The 12,677-nt window shown below is 50.6% G+C and overlaps 1 protein-coding gene across 4 annotated transcripts in view; it reads right to left on the minus strand.

Annotated features, from left to right (window-relative positions):
- Window positions 1-12,677, minus strand: part of PTPN5 (protein tyrosine phosphatase non-receptor type 5) — a 58,903-nt gene that overhangs the window by 39,073 nt on the left and 7,153 nt on the right. For 3 of the 4 annotated variants that reach the window (XM_081533727.1, XM_081533726.1, XM_081533729.1), the window contains exons 2-3: window positions 3,792-3,942; window positions 901-972 (exon numbers count right to left, since the gene is read on the minus strand). The gene's annotated coding sequence lies outside the window, so the exon portion shown is untranslated. The remainder of the gene's footprint in view (window positions 1-900; window positions 973-3,791; window positions 3,943-12,677) is intronic. The other variant, XM_081533728.1, reaches the window with a different exon arrangement.

A 12,677-nucleotide genomic window follows, 5' to 3' on the forward strand; every position in this document is an offset into this window, starting at 1 on the left:
ATCTTGGGGAGCTCAGCTTGTGGTGAGGGGTTGGAGGGGATGTCTTCGGCAAGGGGAATATAGGAGCCGGTTCTTAAAGGATGTTTCTAGGTGGATGAGGGGTCACAAGGAGAAGAACTTCCTTCACGGTGCAGACATAGGAGCGCATCCCGGAGGCTTGAGATGGATAGAGTATTTGGCATTAACTGGAAGCAGTTGGTCAGTAGGCTGGGGAAGTGATGTAGGCCAGGACCCAGCAGAGGCACCTGAGCAGAAATCCTGCCAACCGGGTGGGGCTTCCCTTGAACCAAGTGGTGCCACGGGTTCCCCCATCCCTGGGCTGAGGAGGTCTGTTGTAGGAAGGGTGATTAGTGGCATATGTCTGAGGAACAGACATTAGACCCAGCTGGTGGTTACCTGATCTGGTCCCAAACTACATTTGGGGTAAAATTCACATAACATAAAATTCACCATTTAAACCATTTTAAAACATACAGTTCCAGGGTACTTATTACATCCATAATGTTGTGAAACCACCACCATCATCTAGTTCCAGAAGTTTCATCGCCCCCAAAAGAAAAGCCTGCACCCCTTAAGGAGTCCCTCCCATCTTCCCCTCCCTCAGCCTCTGTTAACCACTAATCCTCTTCCTGTCTCTCACGGATTTGCCTGTTCTGTGTATTTCAACTAAATGGAATCTTACAATATTGTAGCCTTTTGTGTCTGGATCATTTCACTCAGCATAACATTTTCTAGGTTCATCCCCGCTGTAGCATGTGTCAGTACTTAATTTCTTTTAACGGCTGGATGATATCCGACTCCACGGGCAAACTACATTTCACCCATTCATCATTTGATGAACTTCTGGATTGCTTCCACCTTTTGGGTGTTGTGAATAGTGCTGCTATGATCCAAACTTACCTCTTAAACTCCTCTCCCACTTGCTTATGACTTTGGGCAATCCTCTTTCACTCTGGACCCCTGAGGCTTCATCTATAAAATAAGGTGGTTTAGATCCTGGGCTCCTGGAACCTTAAATGTCATCAGCGTCATTCGTCCGTTCGTGTGTGAAGGTAATGGTGCACCTGGAGGGGTGCTGGAGACTCGGCCTGGACCAGCCCACCTTATCTTCCAGGAGCTCATGGCTGATGGGGGAGACAGATCAGGTAACGCTGGGGGCTGGGGGAAGCGTGCTAACAGAGGCCTGCCTGGGATGGGCTGTGGGCACAGGGCACATCACCTCTGCCTGGAGGGTGGGATGGTGGATGCGTGGGTGCTCTTAGGAGGCATCCTGGAGTGGATGCCAGCTTTGCCCAGGATGCATGCAGAGAAATAGCTGACAGGTTTGGGGAGGGAGGCAGAGGAGTCTGCACTCTCTTCCCAGGTGGGTGAGGAGGAGTTGGGATGCTGAAGCCAGCATCTCCGGGTGGGAGGCTGAGCCCCCAGGAACCTCCTGACCCAACCCCAGGCAAATATACCCTCTACCTTGGGTTTCCTGCTCCTGGGGCTCCCAGGGCTCACCAAAGCAGGGGTCTCCAACATTTGGGATCTAATGCCTGATGATCTGAGGTAGAGCGGATGTAATAAAGGACACACAGAAGTAAAGAATAAATAGGAATAAAGTACACAGTAAATGTAATGTGCTTGAATCATCCCAACACCATCCCCCACCCCGTCCGTGGAGGAACTGTCTTCCATAAAACTGGTCCCTGGTGCCAAGAAGGTTGGGCATCACAGCTCTAGGCTCTAGACGCCCCGACGTGTCCACACGGAGCCTCTACCACCTCCCAAAGCTTGAATCCCACTACACGGCCATGTCCTCAGGACCAAACCTGTCCACTCCCACTTCCAGGCCTGTTTGTGCCGTTGCCTTAGCCTGATGTTTCTTTCCCCCTCCTGTCAAATTTAACTAATTCTCCCCATCCCCTCTTCCATGAAGCACCTCCTGATCTCCCGGGAAGAATTAAGGTCTCCCATCTCCGTTCCCACCCCGCACCGGCTCATACTCCTGTCTGCCTCTGACTTTGTTCTGCTGCTCTAGTTAGCTGTTTGTGCACCTGCCTCCCCTAGCAGTGACTTGAGAGCACGTTCACCCCGGCAGCCACCCCTGCATCCCAGGTGTTCAGGGCCCAAGCCTGTTGATGTACCTGTTAAAGGTCAGATGGAGGGCAGTGGCAGGGTCTTAGGGGTAGTGGTTTTGAGGGTTCTTAGGTGGGCAGAACCTAGCCAGGAGCTTTCCAACCTGGAGAAGATGGCCATGTCATGGCCAGAAAGGGACCCAGAATGCCACCCAGGTTCTTATCAGCACGTTCAATCTGCAGGGGCAGAGGACATGCTTGCTTCATGGAGAACCAGGCTGACCGCCTCCTGCAAATGAGCCATGTGCTTCAGAGCCTGCAGGTGGAGTGGCCTCGCCCTCCTTCCCGGGGCGGTGGCAGGGAAGCACGTAGGTGCTCAGTCACCTCCTCATTACCATCCCCAAATGTCCGGATGGGAAGAGGTGCCATCTGGGGCCAGGGCAGAAAGTTTTCTCTGGACAAAGCACAGGAGAGGTGAATGGAGGAGAGAGGCCGGCTTTAGGATGTCCCCAAAGGGAAACCGAGGCAAGGAAGATTAAGTACTTGCCTCAAGTCACAAAGGGTGTGAACAATTGTTTTCAGGTGGTTAAAAATCCTGATTCCCTTCTGGAAGTTGCCTCTCTCTTCCCCAGGTGCTCTGCCAGTCCCCTGTCACAGGGAGGGCCCAAGACCAGAGGTCAGTTACCTGTCATCCTGTGTCACACCCCAAAGCCTTCTAACAAGCAGCTTTCTTGCGTAAGTTTGTCAGTTTCTGTTGCTGCCAACCACAGTGCTCAGACTGATGCGTGCAGCAAACTCGTGGAACAGATAGGCTCTGAGCCCAGGACTCCCAATGCTTAGTTCACTGCTATTTCCATCCTGCCAAGCTGCCTACCCTCCCTGCCCAGCTGTCCACTGTCCAGCCATCTGTCCCCACGTCTGAGCAGACTGCAAACTCAGAGAGCTCTGGATCCCAAACACAGGGTCTGAAAGTTCTCTGCTTGGGACGTGCCCTGATGAATGACGACGGCTTCTCCACCTTGCTCTGCTGGCGGGAGACAGTGGCGTGGGCGTGGCAGGCAGCCAAGGGAAGGGGAGATGAAGGGGTGCTGGAGAGGCCCAGGCTGCAAAGGGGTGGGGGCTGGGCAAGACGGAAAGAGTTTTCCATCTTTCACGTGAGTCTGATTCAGGGTCTGGAACACTCATGGGTTTGACTCGTGATGACCAAACACTAGTGCTTACCAAACACCTACTATGCGCGGGCCACAGGGTGAGGCCCTGGGGATACAGCGAAGTACAGGCTGTCAGAGGGGGAGTACAGGGAGGCAAAAGGCAATGGAACACAGGCGGCCTGTTTGACGTGAGAAGTGCAGGGTGTGGGGGCTGCTGGTGAGGCTCCGAGGGAGGCAGCAGAGTCAGGGAAGGTTCCCGGGAAGGAACCGACGAGCAGACATGAAGGCGCGGTGGGGGTCAGGAGTTGTGGAGTGACAGAGGAGCGGCGGGGGTGCTCCAGGCAGAAGGAAGGCCCCGTGAAGGGGCCTGCAGTTGGGAGGAAGCGGGGCACGCTCAGCGCCTGGAAAGAAATTCAATCCGACAAGGGCATGTGGGAAGGCAGTGCGAACAGGGACATTTTCTGAGGTGGCTCATTTGTCATGTTCTTCCTTCTATGTTTTCCTCCTCCCTCCCCTTCTTTCCAGAGACATGAGGCAGACCTTAATCTTCATAGCATCCCTAGAAGGAACATACGATCATTACCTTGTAGTTTCTAGATGAGGAAATGGCGATTCAGAGAAGTCCAGTGACTTGCCCAAGGGCACACAGCTAGTAGTAACAGGTCGGCCTCTTGCTGCCCATAGTCCTCAGCTCTCTTCTCTTCTGGCTTTTGGTCTTCGTTGAAAACAACACTCTGAAAATAGGAAGAGAGTCAACGTGAATGAAACGGCAGACTACAGCAGTTACCTTGTACGTGTTCTTTGAAAACAATCCTCACCTAGGTCTTTGGGGGCAGCACTCCCATTTTACAGATGAAGAAACTGAGGCTCAGGTGGTGAAGTGACTTTGATAGACTCATACAGCAGGTGACTTAGTGAAGGAGCCCGAGGGAGACTCCTGTCCCCAGGGCTCCGAAGGAGTTCACAGCCACAGGGCCGTTACCTCGTATGTCCTCCCAGGAACAGAAGGAAGCCCTGCCCTGGACCCTGGCCTCAGGTTGCTCCACCTGAAGCAGCAGCCCAGAGAGCTCACCTCGGGAGACAGGCTGGAGTGGAGAGTGTGCGTGATAATAGCAGCCGTGCTCCATGACTGGAGGAACTCATGCACTCCATGGCCAAGGGCACAGCAGCCCTGGGCTCTAGTCCAGCGTGTGACCCTGGACCAGTCATTTCCTCTAATCCGAGTCACAGCATCCACAAATGAAAATTTAAAAAAAATCAATTTAATGACATTTAATGGCCTTTCCTTAAGGTCTCAAGTTTTGATTCTTGGGGTATCAAGGTTTGATGAGGAGGAGCTGGTGGAGCAGCAGGGAACCAGCAGAGGGCGCTCCCAGCAGCAGGGAAACAAGGCTTTGGTCCATGGGTGGGGCTGGGGGGGTGGCGGTTGGGGAGTGGGGGGGTAGAGGGTGGGGAAAGGGGAGCTTTCCCACCCCAGTCAGTGACTGACGCAGGCCCAGTTCCCCCGTGTGGGTCAGTATCTATTGCGGACAGTTGTATCTGTGTGGTGGACAGGAGACGGTAAGATGTTCAATCGAAGAGTGGGATTTCAGGGCTGAAAGGTCATCTGGTTTAATCCTCTGCTCTCCAAGATTCTGAAAACACCCCCCTTCCGTCCCCTCCTCCTCCACCCAAGGTATGCAGTTTAACTTACAAGGAGGAAACAGACAATTACAAAGGTGAAGGCGTGATGACATCTCTTGGGAGGGGAGTGTTTCTATGCTTCCATTCCGTTAGATGAGAGCTCCTACTCAGGATGCCTTGGGATGCACCTCTCCCTTCAGGGAAAAGCCCCCATTTCCCTTCTCTCCTTGGAAAACTCTCTAAGACCCTTTCAAGACCCTGTTCAAATGTGACCTCAGCAGCACCCTCCCTGACTCCCTTAGAAAGAGCTGGGTACCCCCTCGGTTCTCATGCTCTATTCAGTGATTATTTTTTCACTTAATTATTTTATATATTTTTTGGCCATGCCATGTGGCATGCAGGATCTTAGTTCCCCGACCAGGGACGGAACTTGTGTCCCCTGCAATGGAGGAATTTTAACCACTAGACGACCAGGAAAGTCCCTCGGTGGTTATCTACTGATGCCTGCATCCCCAACTCATGCAGAGCTATCCAAACACAAACCTGTGGACTGTAATCAAGGCAGCTTCCTTTTGTCGAGTGCTTAGGGAGTGCTGGATATCGTGCCAATACTGGGCATGTGTTACATCACTCATCTCTCACCATAGCCCTATGAGCTAAACACAGTTGTCAGCCCCCTCCTACACATGTGGAGATGAGGACTTGGACAGACTGAGTCACTTGTTCAAGGTCACCCAGTTGGTAAGCGTCAGAAGCAGGCTTCAAATTCAGTTTGCCTCCACCCCAGACCCAGGCTTTACTGAAACCACCAGGTGCATGGCCTCTGATGTGGATGTTCCTATTTCCTCACTTAATACTCTGGCACCAGGAAGATATTCAAGATCTATTCTTGAAAAAATAAGTGAAAATAGGGCTAGGGTTTGAGTGTGTATAAATGGCTCATCAAAAACGCCACAAAGCACAGGCTTTGGGATTGGGTGGCCAAATCTGAGTCAAGGCTCCCTCGTTGACTGCCTGATCTTAGATAAGATACTTGACTTCTCCGCAGCTCAGTTTCTTCATCTGTAAAATAAGGAAAGCAGTGTCTACACTTCAGAGGGTTCTCATGGAGATTGAATGAATGCTGATCCTTACACGAAGTTTTTACATGAGATGCATGTAAAATGCTTAGGCAGGGTCCAGTAAGCTCTTAAAAAGGCTATCATCATCTAGTGTGTCAGGTGTTGCCTGCTTTTCAGTTAATACAAGCCTTCTCACCCATAGGTGAGGTTCATGGAGGCTCTGGAATGAGCCTGAAGTGAAGTGATAGTCGCTCAGTCGTGTCCGACTCTTTGCGACCCCATGGACTGTAGCCTGGCAGGCTCCTCTGTCCATGGATTTCTCCAGGCAAGAATACTAGAGTGGGTAGCTGTTCCCTTCTCCAGGGGAATCTTCCCAACTCAGGGACTGAACCCAGGTCCCCTGCATTGCAGGTGGGTTCTTTACCCTCTGAGTCTAGTGGTATGCTACTAAACTGGTTCTCAGAGAAAAAAAGAAGTAATAACAATTTAAAAAGCCATAATTTGTGGCATTTGCCAATTTCTCTGGTGTAAATGCTCCCACCATGGCTGATGTCAAGCTATGAATGTGAGGGGCCATGCTGCCAGTCTTGGTAGAGATCAGGAGTTTGACCTAAACGCTTGCTGCCTCAGTTTTCTTATCTGTAAAATGGACCAGTAGCACAGAATGCACTGCGTAAGTGTTGTTGCTGCTTAGTCACTAAGTTGTGTCCAACCCCTTTGCGACCCCATGAACTGCAGCCTGCCAGGCTCCTCTGTCCATGGGATTTCCCAGGCAAGAATACTAGAGTGGGTTGCCATTTCCTTCTCCAGGGGAATCTTCCTGACCCAGGGAGCAAACCCGCATCTCCGGCACTGGCAGGCAGATTCTTTACCATTGAGCTACCAAGGATGCCCATTTAAGTGTTACCTAATACTATTATTTTCACAACACTCAGTCTCACTCTTGCTCATCCGGCTCTGACACTGGCCCCATCCCAGCACCTGGCCTTCCGCCTGAAGCCCTGGCAGGCAGAATCTCTGTCTCGGTCATCTTCCTTCTAGGACTGAGGCCTTGTCCACTCTTGCAGCTCTGCCCCCTCCAAACAGAACTAGAATCCTGACCTAGCCAGTGCTGGTGACATACACACCCTGATCATCACAGTTGATTCTGGGCTTCTGATCTCTACCTGCCTCTGGTTTTAGCCCTAGATGTCCCTGATGCCAACCTTGGGCCTGAATGCCAGGGCTGCCTGTGCGTTGCTCTGGATTGCCCATGAAGATCCTGTCTGGCATCTGCTCCTTTCTCCGTCACCTACAGAACCACCTCTCACAGGGCTCGTACGCACTTGGAAAGGAGGAGGCCGGGGTATAGAGCTAGGTCTGTTCCCACCTGCGGCTAGGGAGAACTCTTGGGTCCTGCCACACCTTACTGTGGGGTCCAGTCCTCCATCAGGGCCCCCACCCTCAGCCTCTCAGGTAACCCTTCTGAGCTCGAGCTGGGAAGATGCTGGCACTTCAGGGTTTGGTAAAAGAATCAGGCAAAACAGAGACACAGTCAGAGCCTGGGGGGACGTAAGATGCAAACAGTTTGGAAACGTGAGCTGGGTCTGAGGCACCTTTGCTAGGAGAGAGGATACTGTGTGAGCCAGGAAGTTGAATGGAATAGGAAAGAGAAAAAAAGAAGCCAGGAGTCAAGGCTGAAAAGGGTCTAGAGACCCAGGGCCAGGGGAGGGCTGTCACTGAGTCGTCAGTCGCTGGGAGAATCCCTCAAAACACAACAGATTGGACTTTCTGAGGTCACACACCTTAAGGCAGCCACGGTCCTCTGCAAAAAGGATGGATTCAGAGGCCAAGACCGAGTCGTCAGTCGCTGGGAGAATCCCTCAAAACACAACCGATTGGACTTTCTGAGGTCACACACCTTAAGGCAGCCACGGTCCTCTGCAAAAAGGATGGATTCAGAGGCCGAGAGACCTGGCTGAAACGCTGTCCTCTGCCCTAACTGTCCCCACGGGGCCCTGGACCTGTGTCCTAACTTCTCTGAGCTTTGGTTTCTTCCTCTGGGCTGTGGAAGCAATAGAAGCTGCCGGTCACAAGCTTGTGGTAAAGACGGCGGAAGCGACTGAGGCAGAGAAAGTACAAGGCCACCCGGGGCTGACAGCCTCCCTGTCACCATGCTGATCTGCTTCAAAGCTGCCTCTCCCAAGGCCCTCCAAGTCAACCCCACACGGGAGCCGCTCCTGCTCTCCATACCAGGCGGTGCCATCAGCTGCAAAGCTGTTTCCTTTGTCCTTAGGCTCTGCCAGGTGTCCTGGAGCTAAGGAGAGCAATGCTGAAGAGGCTACCTTGAGGATGAACGAGGCCTCTCCGGCAGAACTGCTCTCTCCCCTTTGGAGAGCCCTGGGCGGTTTCGGGGTCCCCTGGGTCAGACACAGGGCCTGGAGGAAGGCGGGGCACAAAGAGCTGAAAACCCAACTTCGTAGGGTTCCCCAGATCCTTTTCCATCATAAACACCACCCCACCCCCCAGCTGTGCTCACTGTTGCTTCTCAGCCCGTGTCTCCCCTGGTCCTCCTTCCTGGACAGGCTCCCCTGCTCCTCTCCCCTGAGCTGTGGCCAGGGCCTGCCGAAGCTCACACTGCCTCCAGGAAGCCTCCCCAGGGAATCCAGCACACACTGACCTCTCTTCCAGCTGAATTTTTCCCCTAGTGTTTTGATCTATAACTCGGCACCTGGCAATGGACCACACCCCAGCCTTGGCTGCTCCCTCGTTCTCTTGTCCAGAACCTCGACTGCTGTGAGCTGCCCAGGCTGGGGGTGCGGGGACAGGGGATGGGCCTACTTCTATCTCCTCCAAGAAGGGGAGTTCAGTACACCAAGAACGGGATGGAAGGCCAAGCAATGTACATCCAGCTCCTTCTGCACATTCAGGTTTGTAAAGAAGATACAAAGGAGATGAAATAGGAGAAAAGAGGGAAGGAAGAAGTGAATGAAAAGGAGTGAAAGGTGCGGGAAGGGGACCTATGTGAGACTCAGGACCACAGTCACAAGAAGACAGATCAGACCATCATCCAGGCTGCCTTGGCTCATGCTTTAAGGCTTTCTACAGATTACCCTTGATTATGTAACTCTCTGGCTCAACAGACTACTCTTTGAAAAACCTTTGGAACTCACCTCCTCCAGGCAGCCTTCCTTGATTGGCTTTACTCTTTTGCCCAACCCCTTGACTCCCTGAGCTGTATTACTTTGCACTTATTAATGCCCATGGATTTCTGATGAATCCAGATCCTCTGGGGAAGGGCTGGAGGTCTCTGCCTCACTGGTAGTGAGTTTAATGCTATATTTATCATTTGTAGTCAGAGACTACAGTCTTTTTTTCCATCACCTTTCTTTGATCAATTTCAGAGGGTGGTTTGGGTTATTTTAGACCCAATTTGCCTCTAAGTAATCTTGAGACAGGACCTGCTATAATCTTAAATCTGTTTCTTTACTATCAGGCTCTGTGTGTTGGACCTGCGAGGATAATACAGATGACTAAGCCCCAGTCCCTGCCCTCAACCAGCTTGCAGTCTTGTGAGTAGAGCTGAATATGTGCTAAATGTCAATGGAGGCTGTGGGACATGGGTGCCTGGGAGGGCACAGCAGGAAAATCCAGGAAACTGCACAAGAAATTGATGTTTGAGCATCCCAAGGACCAGCAGAATTCACCAGACTGTGCAGAGAGTGTTCCAGGCAGAGAACACTACAGCGGCAAAGGCCAGAAGAGGTGAAAGGGAGAGATGGGCTGGGAGAAGGCCCGTCAGTGTGGCTGGACAGAGGGCAGGAGGGGGCCCTCATATCTCATGGCTGAGGGCTTCGTGCATCCTGTGAACACACACAGACTAACTCACAGCCCACTTTCCCTTGGTAGGATAAAGGCGAGGACTGCCATTCTAGCTGGCATTTAGAGATCTGCATGTGTCGGGGAGAGTGGGGGTGTAACAATACAGATGGATTTCAAAAACTACTTATGACACAAAGACCACACGCTACCTGAGTTTGTTTATACCAAGATCAAGTACAGACAAAAGTCATCTTCAGTGACAGAAATGGCAAGGACAGTTCCCTCTGAGGGCGGGTACTGACTGAAGGAGAAAGAAGGAACTCTGAGAGGTGATGGAAACGTCCCATATCCCAATCCTGGTGATGGTTATTCCACTTCACATAGTCATCAAAACTCGCTGAATGCAACACTGAAGGTCTATACATCTTCCTGCTCATAAAACAGACTTTCAAATGTGTGTGAGCATTCTCGGTTGTCATGATGACTGAAGGGTGCTCCTGGGAAATATTCAGGGGAGTGGCCAGGGATGCTGTCATAATAAAGAACTCCCCACCTATAGACCAGCAGGATCCTTGTTGAGAAACACTGCTGTAGGCCACAGGGAGCTACAAGGGGTTCAAAGAGCAGAGAGAACTGGCTGCTTCTGGGATCTGGGAAGGCGGGCTTTGGGGTGATGGGAGCCCATGGGTCCTGGTATTTTGGGTGTGAAGTGACACAGGTGGATACGTGACTTCCATCGCCACTCCTGGGCCTTGTATTTGGCCAGCGCACTGGCCTGATGCTGCCCAGACCCGGGAGGCACCCTGGGCTGTCCTCTAAGGCATCCCAGAAGGGGTTGGAAGGAGGGCAGCTAAGGGAGTCAGAGGCAGCAAATGTCAGAGGGAAAAGGACAAGCCCCATGCTGGCCTCCCTGCCTCGATCGGCACCGGGAATGCTGACTCTGAGCATCTTCCTCTGAAATGTGGTCACAATGGAGCTGGAGTGGGATAGGGGTGGGGGCGCCCTGAGAGACCAGAGGCACAGGAAGTGGGGCTGGATGCTGCCACTGCTCCTACCAAAAACCCTGTTCTGAAGTCATGAGCCACAGAAGAACACAGCCAACTTACAACAAAATGCTCACCTGACCCCTTCCTCCAGGAAGCCTTCTCTGACCTCCATGCTGGGCAGGTGCCTCTCCTGGGTCCCCATAGTTCTCAGCTCATCACCAGAGCATGGTTACACACCTAGGTGTGAATTCCTGCTCTGCCACTTGCTTGCTGTGTGTTTCTGGCAAATTACTTAAGCTCTCTGAGTCTTTATCAATACACCGAGGACAATAAAAACTTTTCTGCAATGAACCGTAATAAAAGATCAGTGAGATAACGTAGTAAGCACTCAGAAATGTTAGTACTTATGACTACCATAGTGAGCATCTGTACAGACCACTGTTGCCTGGATACTCACTGGTGACAACAGACACACACAAGCTCCTTGTGGGCAGGGTCCTCGTGGCAGGTTGATTTCCTGGCGCAGTAAATACCTGCATGTGTGAATGAATCCCAACTCCGAAAGATCTCTCCTGAGAGCTTTCTTTTTCCACCCACGATGCCTCTAAATCACAATAATTCTTCAGAAATGGAGGGTGGATTCATTTGTATTCTGTTCCCTTTTCTCTCTTCCCTCCAACGCCATGGAGAAACCTACACAAAATTTACTTAGAAAAATTAATGGTTTCTTCCTGGACCCTCCACTCCTAAGACTTCATTTAGTCGTCTTTTTCGATGAGTACACAAAAATGCTTAATAAAAACCACCCTGTTGTTCCTCAAAAAGTTAAATATAGACATATTATTTGATCTAGCAATTCCACTTCTAGGCATGTAACCCAAATAATTGGAAGCACGGGCTCAAGTAGGTACCCGTATGTCAATGCTCTTAACAGCATTATTCACAATAACCAAAAGGTAGAAGCAACCCCAGTGTCCATCAACAGATGAATGGATGAACAAATGTGGCATATACATACAATGGACTATTATTCAGTCTTAAAAAGGAAGGAAATTCTGACACATGTTACAACATGGGTGAACCTTGAAAATACGCTAAGTGAAATAAGCTAGCCACAAAAGGACAAATGGCATATGATTCTACTTATACAAGGTACCTAGAATATGTGAATTTATAGACAGAAAGTAGAAACAGATTATCAGAGACTGGGGTAGGGGGAATGAGGAGTCATTGTTTAATGGGTACAGAGTTTCAGTTTTGCAATGTGAAGAGTTCTATGGCTAGATGGTGATGATGGTTGTACAACAATATGAATGTATTTAATGCTACTAAACTATATACTTAGAATGGTTACAATAGTACATTTTATGTATTGCTTCCTAATTTAAAAAAGGCACCCCAAGCCAAATCACCAAAATGCTGGAGGGACTCTATCTGAAATCTGACACCCCTCTATCACATCCTCAATGCCTGTGACTCTGGCCTCCTGGCCCATAATCTCCCTCTCCAGCCTCTCCTTGGCTCCAGCTCTGGTATCCACTCTTCTCTTTCCACCTCTGAATCCAGGGCCATGTCATCAGCATCCATGAAATCAACCTGCATCTGTCGACACGTTCTTTAACCTTGTTCTCCTCTTCCCCGTCCCCAGCACCCCCGTCCTGTCCACCCTCTTGGGGATGGTTAAATCAGAAGCCTTGAGAATCTGAGGTGGAAGAGCTGCGTTTATGAAGATGTTCACTACTGAGTATGTCCACCAAATAAGAAATGGCTAAGTAAAGTACTCTAAAGCCACTGAGGATGGAAGAAGGTCATGCACAAGCACAAAATTTATGAGAAAATGTTAAGTAAAAAATGCTGGGTACAAAACTAGATGTGGACTGATTTCAACTATTAAATGATACAGATCTATAGAAGAAACAGAATGGGACAGATAAAATCATGGTTCATCTTACATTTAATTCTACAGTATGGTTCTGTTATTTTTATGGTATAACTTAT

This window comes from Giraffa tippelskirchi, chromosome 10, assembly GCF_054371585.1.
Source record: "Giraffa tippelskirchi isolate mGirTip1 chromosome 10, T2T-mGirTip1v1.2.pri, whole genome shotgun sequence".
NCBI classification, from domain to species: Eukaryota; Metazoa; Chordata; class Mammalia; order Artiodactyla; family Giraffidae; genus Giraffa; species Giraffa tippelskirchi.